Here is a 10,910-nt window from a genome sequence, read left to right as displayed (position 1 = left end):
CCTTTTCCCAGGACAGGGCAGCCACACACTGACATGATGCGGAGGCCAAAGCCAGGACCGCATGTGTCTTATAAGACAGCACGATGAGTGAGGCCTGGGGTTGCTGAGACACGCTGGGGTCGGGGTGGAGTGGAGGGCCCTGCTTGGGCAGTGGCTGTGAAGTTGACTGAAACATGCGTTTACACAGCAGGTAACGGCTGAGAGTCACACGTCCTGGTCCAACAAGGGCCGGCCAGTCAGGCATTTGGGGGTCAAGGTTGAGGCATGGTCCCCTTGTTTATATCTGCAGTTGGGGGTGGAGGGTACTCCTGGCCCCCATCTCCTAGCCCAGGTCCTTACGGATCACTCTCGGCCAGACCTCAGATAAGCTGCTCCCTTCAGACCCGAGGGAGGCGAGCTCGCCACCCCAGAAGCTGCATGTTTGCACGTTGCCCTTCTCTCCACAGGGCCATTGCTCACTGAGCAAGAAGCAGGCATTAAGTGAGACCTCGCGTTCCAGAGCCATCTTGACACCCAGGAATTCAGAACTGTTTTGAATAACCAAATCCAACTGTGAAGTCAAGGCAGCATCCCACTCACCCGGACCCTCGTTTTAGCTACAGCAATAAAGCTGCTCTTGTCACTCCCCAGCCCAGACCCTGAGGCAGACAGCATGCTCACCTTGGGGACATCAGTGCTCTTTCCTGATCCCCACTGTGCTGCGGACCGAGAAATCTCCCAGCCTCGCTGACCTCAGCTCTATTCCTTGTGCCAAAAAGGAGTAGCAGCCAAAAAAAAAAAAGAGGCATGAGAGAACAAATTTTAAGGAGAAACATATTTACAGATATTCATTTTCTTGCTTTCAGCACCTGAACTATGAAACCCTGGAAAGTCGCAATTTGCAATCGAATGTCAGACACACAAACTTCTGGCTGAGGAGCGGAGTTGTGTCAGCTTCCTGCAATTCTCAAAACCAGCTCTGTGGGGATTTACAATGGTTTGCACAAGAGGGGCCTTAGCCACCAAAAAGTAGGAAAGAAAGGGCATGAAGCTTTGCACAACTGTAGGAGGGTTTTTTGTGTGTAAATCCAGTACCTAATTTAACCCCTGCACCTAGGGGATCACGCATCAGCCAGGAGCCCCACTTCCTGGCTGCTCCTCCTTATATAAGAAGCCAGGACTCCAGGCCCAGCTCTCCCAGGCAACAGCCATTTCCTGGATCCCGTTAAGGAGGCAGAAAGAAACCACAGAAATCTGAAGGACAGGGGAAAACAGCTTTAGGTCTAGGGACTGATGCCCTGCTGACACGGGCTCATTCATTCCTGCCCTGACCCGGGATGGGAGGCAGGATGGGCGCAACTTGCAGGAGAATATATTCTCTGTGTTCAGAGCACTCTTGGGAATTTTCCGAGAAAGTGGGGAAAGGGAGCTGATCCAAAGCAATGCCATACTTGCCCTGTCACTGTGATGTATTGCGGCCCCCCAAAAATACGGTTTGGTCCCTGCAATCACTGCCCCCTTGGTGCCTCCAAACGCTCCCTTGTGGTCACTGCGCGCCCATGCAGCTGCTGTCTCTCGGTCACCATTCCCGGTCATCCCAGCCACACCCGGGGGTGCAGGAGACAAAAAGATGTGGCAAGGCTGAAGGCCCTTGCACGCGATCTAAAGGCAGCTCTGGGTCAACTGCAGCATCTTGCGCTTGGCCGAGAGCGTCTGGGGCTCCAGGCACAGGTGGAGGTGGCGGCCGGGTGGGAGGAGCTGCGGGGAGACCTCTGCCCCTCCTCTCCGGAGCCTAAGTTCCAGAACAGCTGTGCCCGCAAAGCCTAGAAAAGTGCCTGAAGCACAGTGGCTGCTCATCAAGTATTTCTGGAAGCAGGAGGGAGGAGAGGCCGAGGTGGGTGAGAGCGGGGAGCGGGGAAAAGGACTTGCCCAGTGCCCCCGGGTCCGCAGCGCGAGATGCTCCCCAGGGTGGTCATTCGGCGCTGCTCTAGATGGGCTTTGCACAACCACGCCCCCAGCCTCCCAGGGCAACCACGCCCCGTTATTACAGGCGCGGTGCGCCCCGCAGAGAAAGAAAGAAAAATAAAGAGGGATAAAGGGCCTTGCCATGTGGCTACATTTCATTTCTTCCTCCCGACTCCCCCAGGATTTTGCCCATTTGGACTAAGACAGGCTAAGGAGGCACTGCCCCCTTGTGGCATCTTCCCGTCACAGCAACTGTTTTAATTTGGGGCAGCATTCCGTTTCCCCTCAGACATTTTTATTCTGTACAGCTTCGCCGCTCTGTCCGTTTGAAGTGACTTTCTGCTTCCTCTCGGCCACCCCACCTTGGGGTAGGCACAAGAGGGTCACAATATCAGCATACAGTGGCATTTTTCTGGTTCAGCCCCACTTGTGAGTACTGTGAATCTCCACAAGTTCCAACCACTTAGTTCAAAAAAATCCCAGGGAGTCTGGGCCACTCTGTGACATTCACCATTTTCTGTTGCTAAGGTGATGCTTCCTCTGCCCCTTGCTCTCCCTATCTTCTCCATACTCTCAGTTCTGCGCTCCAATATGGCCCCTGTCCGGGACCCTGAGAATAAAGTTGTGCTGCTCTGATCCGGGGAGCTCAGACTTACTCAAAGCTGCCCTTTCCCTCTGACTGTAGGTAGCTGTCCCAGCAAGCTGGTGCCATCCGCAGATGCCCTTCTTCCTTAGAACCCCCACGCAGTAGCCTGTCAGTATTATTCCACGGCCCTCCCCCAAGGCGCTCACATCAGACTCTCAAGACTAAAACTCCTGCTGTATTTGCAAAGTGCCTTCTTCTTCTTAGATTTTAAACCAACAGTTGTCTCAGATATTATCATTGACAGAGAAAGTGTTAATTAGTTATAAAGGAAAACAGCAGAGAATGAGGGCATCTGGATCCCAGCCCTAATGGTCACCAACCAGCTCTGTGACCCTGGAGTCTCTGTGCCTGTTAAAAGAGCAAGGGGTGAGTGTAGAAGCCGAGAAGATAGGACCTGTGGTGTTCATGAGGAAGACGCAACTTGGGAAGGAGGCAGTGGAGCAAAGGATGAGAGAGTGGGCATCATGGCGTGTTGTCTCAGTCTCACCCACTCCAGGAGCGGAGCCCTGTGGTGTCTCAGGGATCTTTGAGGTACTTTGGGGTGACCAGAGAAGAGTTCATGGAGGCCAGGCATGGCCCTGAGGAGAGGGCGCAACAGGTGCAGCGGACGTCCAACACAGACCTGGCGGAAGACATGAAAGGATTTGTTCCCAAACACGTGATGAGCAAAACTGAAGACTTTCGGAAATGCCTGTGTCATTGGGGTGATGGGGGACACCAAGGTCTTGTCATTGTGAGGGGCCCTGAAGTGGGGGTAATGAAGCTTATTGATGGACCCCAGATTGGCTGCTCCTGGGTATTCCCAGGGGATATAATTGGGGCTCGTGTGGATCACTGGACCCTGGTGCCTTGGTACCCCGGTGCCATGCATGTGGACATCACGCACTTCTGCCACCCTTGGCAGAGAAGCAGTTTATTCATTAGGGAAACCCTGGAAGGCGTGTCGGCAGAGAGATCTGGTGCATGTGGTTGAATACGGACCCAGAGTTCCCCCCGCTGGCTTTTGAGACCCCAGAGAGCAGTGATAAGGCAACCACGGAAGAGACCCTCACGGGCTGCACTGAGCCTCTGGGCAGGTCTAGAGATGTGTTCAGATGTTCAGGAGGGAGAAAAATGCAAAGAGCTTTCCCCAGGCTTGCACTGATTCCTGATCACTCCATGTTCCTAGGAAAAAGACACCTGAAAGCACTCTTTAAGTTCCCGACCTCAGGCCCCTAGTTTTCAGGACTGGGTCTTCCTCGAGACTACAGGGGGCAAACAATGTCAGGTGTGGCAGGATCGGGGACTCTCTGAAGATACAGACAGGTAAACTGGGACCAGTGATTCCTGAAGCCAGATCTACCCCTGCCTTTCCAGTCACATGATCCAATAAATCCCCTTTGTGCTTCAGTTCCAGAGAGCAAAGCTTTTTGTTACACGGTACCAAATGAGGCCTCTTACAAAACAAGAGCTTGTTAAGACTTCGCAAAAGGTCGGATATGGGCTAACCAGAGGACGACACCTCAGGCAATGGCAACGTAAAGCGTGGTTGATTGGGAGGGCTGCAGTGCTAGTAAGACAGAGAAGGTAGGTAGGTGGAGTCCAGTTTTCCTGTGGCATGTGAACTGAATTAAAACGACAGTCTATACTTCTGAACACTCAGTGGAGGCTGGTACAATAGACTTTGGATCCATGAGAAGCCTGTTTCACATTTTCATATTGCAGGCTAATCTCTCTTCCCATCGCTAACCACCTCTCACCCTTGCACTTCAAGATATCAGTACTTAACACTTAATTTTGAAGTGCATCGGGCGCCTGAAAACAACCCCACACAATAATAAAATTCTCCCCGCGTCCGAATGGCACGGACTAACGACACACAGAGAAGAGGCCCCTGTAGACTGAGGATTATTAAATATGAAGTATGTTTGTCAGGAAAACCTTTGTTTGTATAAACAGTAGACGGGCCGCCATGGTAACCCTGCTCCGTTTGCTCTGCAGCCCACAGGCCTCCCCGCCAAATTCCCACCTCCTCCTTCACTGCTGGGCTACATTTTTTAAAAACATCTCCAGCCAAAATTCCATGATCTGCCTGCTTGGTTTCCAGGCTCAGAAAATATCATTTAAAAAGTGCTGGGGAGCCAGTTGAAGTCACTGCCAAAGCTTCTAAATGAAAGCTCATTTCTCACATACACTCTCTCACACACAAAGACGCGTTTTGTTTGCCAACTACAGTATGCTTTTCCTTTTCTATGTAACCCAAGTTTCCTTGGGCCCCTCAAGCCTGCGGGGCCAATGAAATAGCTGACATATGACCAGCAGTAACCACATGCGCTCTGGGTTTCTCTCTCACCTGTTCACAGAGGCCTTTAGCCTCTGAGGAAATGCTTCCATGCCTTATGGGGTGTATTTAGATGTGCCCCCGAACACATCTGCCGGTCTCCCTGGAAGTTGGGGCACTTGGCGTGTGCGGTGAAGCCACGGGAAACCCCTCACTTCCCTTTGTGTTACACTCAATAAACGCACCCCAAACCAGGCTGCCGGGCCCACTGTCTTCTTGTCTTATTGACATTTTTAGTGGCAGATGCCCCTGCCATCCAGAGAACCCAGCCACATATCCAAGGGCCGGTCCAAGTGGTGGCACCTGGCTCTGCTCAGGAGGACCTATGTCCGGGAGCTAAGGTCAAAGGCGTCCTGTCGCATCTGCAGGAGGCTGCTCAGGCTCTCCCCCAAAGAGGCTTCTGGGGGGCCCAGCCCACCCATTCAGACATGTCCAAATCAGTCCAACCCCACTTATACCCGAGTGCGGATGCCTGATCCATCAGGCAAGAGAGACCATTAGAGAATGCAGCAGTGACGCCATCCTCTCCCGCTCCAGCCGCCGGCCTGAGGCAGATGAGCTGGGCCCTGGCGCTGGGGGAAAGGATTGCTCTCCTCCAAGAGAAAAGTAAATTGACATCAGCTTATTTTCCGACAGCTTTTCCCACTTCTTAACATTTGCCACATTGCATTCTACATTCCAGTTTTCAAAAGGACAGGAGAATTAATAATATAAAAGAAAAAAGTAAAATTAACTGAAATCAAGAATTTTATTGTTTTCAAGTGTATAAAGCATGAGATTTATGGCTAAGCATCAAGGATGGCCTTTACCGGAAATATTCTCCTTGAGATACCAGGAGACCCCAGACTTGCAGAGATACAGTGATGTTGCAACAAATCGAGTTAAAGTTATAAAGTTTGGTCAAATTTTGGATTTCTCTCTCTCTCTCTCTTTTTTTAACTTGGCTTGCTATAGTTTTGCTTACTTTTTTAAAGTTTTTAAATAATGGAGCATAAATAATACCTTCTCTCTCAATTACCTACTTCCCATTCACATTTCTGACAAGTTTTACCTTCCATATGTTACATATATTGCAGGATTAAAAGTCCTTTTATATACATTCTCTCAGGTAATAAGTGTTTAAGAGCTTCAAGGCCCTATTATATTTTTTTCAATCTCAACTCATGCTCCAATTCACACATTTCCAACTCAACTCAGAGTGGGTGGGAGCCAAAAATGACAGAGGAGGGCAAACCGGCTTAGCCTGGTGTGTTTCAGTCCAAGCGTCACACCAAAAAAATGATGCCTCTGCTTAGCTCTCACACCACCTCAGGAACAGGAAGAGAGAAGCTGAACAGCTTTTTGCATAAATCAGGCCTTTTACATCATTGCTTTCTTCAAAGTGTTGTAAATATTTGAACAACTATATTAACAATTTGATACTAATTCCAATGTCGGGGGGGAGGGGTTTCCCCACACTACCAAGCAATGAACTCCATTCTCACACTATCTACCCAGAGACAGCATCAGATCCCCCAGGGGAAGGGCTCCGTCCTACAAGACTGCCCCCACTTCAGATGCCAGTTGCAAGCCCAGGTTGTCACCTGTGCTTCTGACCAACCGGCTGTAAATCAGAGGTTCCCACGACCCCTGCTTGGGTTCGATTACTTTGCTAGAGTGTCTCACACAACTCAGGAAACCCGTTTACTCATTAGATCACCAGTTTATTACAAAGGATATTAAAGGATGTGAGTGAACAGCCAGGCGGAGAGACACGTAGGGCAAGGTATGTGGGAAGGGGCGTGGAGCTTCCAGGCCCTCTCCAGGAGCCACTGCACCTCCGTGTGTTCACCAACCCAGGAGCTCCCTGAACCGCGTCCTTTGGGTTTTTATAGAGGCTTCATCACATAGGCACAGTTGATTAAATCATCAGCCACTGGTGATTGATGCAACCTCCAGCCCCCCTCCACTTCCCAGAATCAGGGGGTGGGACTGAGAATTCCAACCCTCTGCTCTCACGGTTGGTTCCCCTGGCAACCAGTCCCCATCCTTAGGTAACCAAGGGGCTTTCTGAAACATCACCTCATTAGCAGAACAAAAACACCTTTATGATGCTCATCACTTAGGAAATTCCAAGGGTTTAAGGAGCTCTGTACCAGAAACTGGACCAAGACCAAATATATATTTCTTGTTATAAATCACAATGTGCAATGTACTTTTGCTCTTATTATTTCACTCAGATTCGCATCTGCAGGGGCACACAGTGCTCCCTCCCATACCATGATCCAAACGGTAGCCTTAGGCTGGTCGGCCCACGCACATAAAGAGATCAGTGGTTACTGAACATTGTAATGAACGTCTCCCCATCCAGGGAGACAGAGCCATGGCTCACACACAAGCTCGTGCTGAAGCATGTGCAGTGGACCCCATGAAGCTATGACGTCTAAAGATGATGTTTCTCAAAGTGTAGACCTCTGCCACCTATATCCAGATCATCTTTGGTGATTGTTAAAACTGCAAATTCTTGGGTAACAACTCCACCCACTGAATCATTGTCTCTGCTGTTGACCTGACAGTCTGCACTTTTTAATCCCCTTGATGTGGGCTCAGTGAGTGGAGGAGTCGAAAGAAAGATTTCTTGGACGCTCAAGGTCTGGCAGTAGTGCTCTTTTATTCTTAGAGTAGCATGGAGTAGCATGGGGACAGGACCCATGGGCAATAAGAGCTTGACAAATAGAAATGGCAAGCAATAGGATATATTGGAGTATATGAGGAAGCCATTTGGTGTAAAACTAATTCGGCCTGACTTTGTTTTTTCCAAAAGGGCCTGACTGTGGCTGTTGAGCACGCATTGCATATCTGCTTTAAACATTTACTATGGCAAGAACAAACGGCCTTAAGATAAAGGTGCAACTTCCCCCCACATTGGCATTTCCTTAAGGATAAGCATCTTTCCTTAGGCTAGGAACTGATTGCTGCGCTCACCTTTGACCACCCAGCTCACCTGTGACCACCCAGCTCAAGACAGCAGACCTGCCACCCTGCTGTGTCCACCGAGACAGCGACCTACCTGCTGTGTCCATCAATCGCTGTGCCGACAGAGCAGTCTCGCGACTAGTGTAAAAGGGACATTTCAATCATATGTGAAACATCCTCTCTGGGGGTACATAACCACTCTGTACACACCACTTCTTTGGTGCCCTTTCTTCCTTCAGGAAGAAAGGCCCCGGGCCATAGTCTTCACATTTTAGCTCAGAATAAACTCTCCAAATTTTCATTTATAGATTGGTTATAGATTATTTTCATCGACAAGCTGCAAGCATGGGGACAGGACCCATGGGCAGTAAGAGCTGCAGGTACGGGGACAGGGCCCATGGGCAGTAAGGGCTGCTGGCATGGGGACAGGACCCATGGGCAGTAAGAGCTGCAATGTGTTGAGGGTTAGAGCTAAATTTATAAGGCGTAGGTATGTGAGTTATCTCTTTACAAGACAAAGGAAAGATCATGAAAAAGATCATTAAAATGGTATCAGTGCAGGTGGGGTCTGGTTATCGGGTGGTCCTATAACTTTGGATAGGAATCAGATCGGATTAAGTCAGGACGTCCTATGCTTCCCGGAGGATGATATAGATCAGTGTGTAGGGCAGGACGCCTTGGGCTTCTCCCTGGGGCAGGGGCAGCCTTGATCCCCATCAGGCTTCTCGGGCACATTAAAATTTGAGAGCTGCTTCCCCAAGGCCTAAAAGGAGACTCGTCTCTAAGGGAGACATGGTCATCTCTTTTTGTAAAATTGTACTCTGCGAGGAAACAGCGATGAGCAGGAGACCGATGAGGTCCTTTCGGAGTTAGAGTTGTGTAGAGTTAAGCCACAAATTCACATCACATGATAGCACAAAACCTCAAGCCAAGAAAGCAGAAACCGATTCTGGACTGGTAGAGTCTTAGGCAGCTCAGAAATAAATGCAAATCCTCTCTGAAGGAAGGCATCCTCAACTCAGACCTCAAAGAATTCCAAAAAGGCTTCCTCCAAGGGGCTCACGGTCTAAATGACCAAAGCACACAGAGAGAAAAGGCACAGGCAGTGAACGTCAGCAGAAACAGCAGACAATCCAGATGTGGGAAACAGCAAGTATAGACTTAAAAATAACTCTGCGTATCGTGTTTAAAGAAGTAAAAGACAAGGTTGAAAATAGCTTCAAGGAAGAGAAAATAAATAGTGACCCAAGTTGAGAAATAACCAGAAAGAACTTCTAAGCAAAAAATATGTATACAATAACTGAAATTTAAAAGCCAGTGGATTGACTGCAGTCGAGCACAAAGGAACTTTCTGGGGAGATGGAAATGTTCTATAACTTGATTGTGGTGATTGTTGCACAACTCTCATGATACTGTGATTTATAATAAGGAATATACATTTGGTCTCCGTCCCTGTTTCTGGCTTACAGCTCCTAAAACCCTTGGAATTTCCTAAGTGATGAGAGCAACAAAAGTGTCCTTTGTTATGTTATGTAATGACTTTTGGAAAGCACCTAAGGGTGGAGGCTGGTTGCCAGAAGAATCAACCACGTGATTAGAGGGTTGGAACTTTCAGTCCCATCCCACCAACCTCTGGGGAGGGGAGAGGGGCTGGAGGTCGAATCAATTGCTAATGGCCAATGATTTAATCAATTATGCCTATGGAATGAAGCCTCCATAAAAACCCAAAAGGACTGGGTCAGGAGAGACAAAAACACTGGGTTGTTGAACACGTGGGGATCTGGGGAGAGTGACGCACCTGGAGAGGGCCTGCGAGCTCCGCACCCTTCCCATGCCTTGCCCTGTGCATCTCTTGCATCTGGCTGTTCCTGAGTTGTATCCTTTTAGAATAAATTGGTAATCTAGTAAGAAAAATGTTTTCTGAGTTCTGTGGGCTGCTCTAGCAAATTAATCAAACCTGAGGAGGCCGAGGGAATTTATGGCCAGTGAGAAATACAGGTAACAGCCTGGGCTTGCGACTAGTGTCTGAAGCGGGTTGAAGGGCAGGCAGTCTTGTAGGACTGAACCCTTAACCTGCAGAATCTTATGCTATCTCTGGGCAAATAGTGTCAGAACTGAGTTGAAATCTCAGATACTCTGCTAGTGTCCTGAGAATTGCTCGTTGGTGGCGTGAGACAACCTCCACACACACATTGGAATTGGTCCTGGAACTAATTTAACTCATAATGAAGACAAATGGAGACATGTGCTCAAACCATGTACATAGACTGGAAGACTCGATATTGTAAAACTATCAGTTCTCCCCATATTCATCTATAAAATTAACGTAATCCCAATAAAAATCTCTGCAGTTGTGTTTTCTGCAATTTGACAAGTTGTTTCTAAAACTTCTGTATAAAAGCAAAACGGAAAGAAAACCAAGCCATTCTTCAAGAAAGGCAATGAGGAAAGGAGAGTTGCCCTATAAGATATCAAGACTTTCTGTAAAGCTACATAATGCAGACAATGTTGAATTGGTACAGAGACCAATGGGTATAGCCCATGGAAAGAGGTCCACACATCTGAACACTTGATGTAAGAGGTGGCATTGCAGAGAAATTGGGAAAGGATGCATTTTTTTGATAAATAGTACAGGGAAATAGGGCATCCACATACAAAAAAAAAAAAAAAGAAAAAAAAAGATAGGAGCCGGCCCAGTGGCATAGTGATCACATTCTCCACTCTGGTGGCCTGGGGTTTGCAGGTTTGGATCCCAGACGTGGACCTACACACCACTCATCAAGCCATGCTGTGGCAGCATCCCACATACAAAACAGAGGAAGATGGAACAGATGTAGCTCAGTGACAGTCTTCCTCAAGCAAAAAGAGGAAGATTGGCAACAGATGTTAGCTCAGGGCCAATCTTCCTCACCAGAAAAAAAAAGAGGTAAAATGAATCCCTATCTCACACCGAACTCAAAATCAATTCCAGGTGGGCTAAAAATCCAAGGATGAAAAGCAAAGCTATAAGGGTCTTAGAAGATAATATGGGAGAATATGTTTATG

This window comes from Equus quagga, chromosome 5 (genome assembly GCF_021613505.1).
Source record: "Equus quagga isolate Etosha38 chromosome 5, UCLA_HA_Equagga_1.0, whole genome shotgun sequence".
In the NCBI taxonomy this organism is placed as follows: domain Eukaryota; kingdom Metazoa; phylum Chordata; class Mammalia; order Perissodactyla; family Equidae; genus Equus; species Equus quagga.
The sequence above is the reverse complement of the archived record's forward strand: the minus strand, read 5'-3'. Positions refer to the sequence as shown.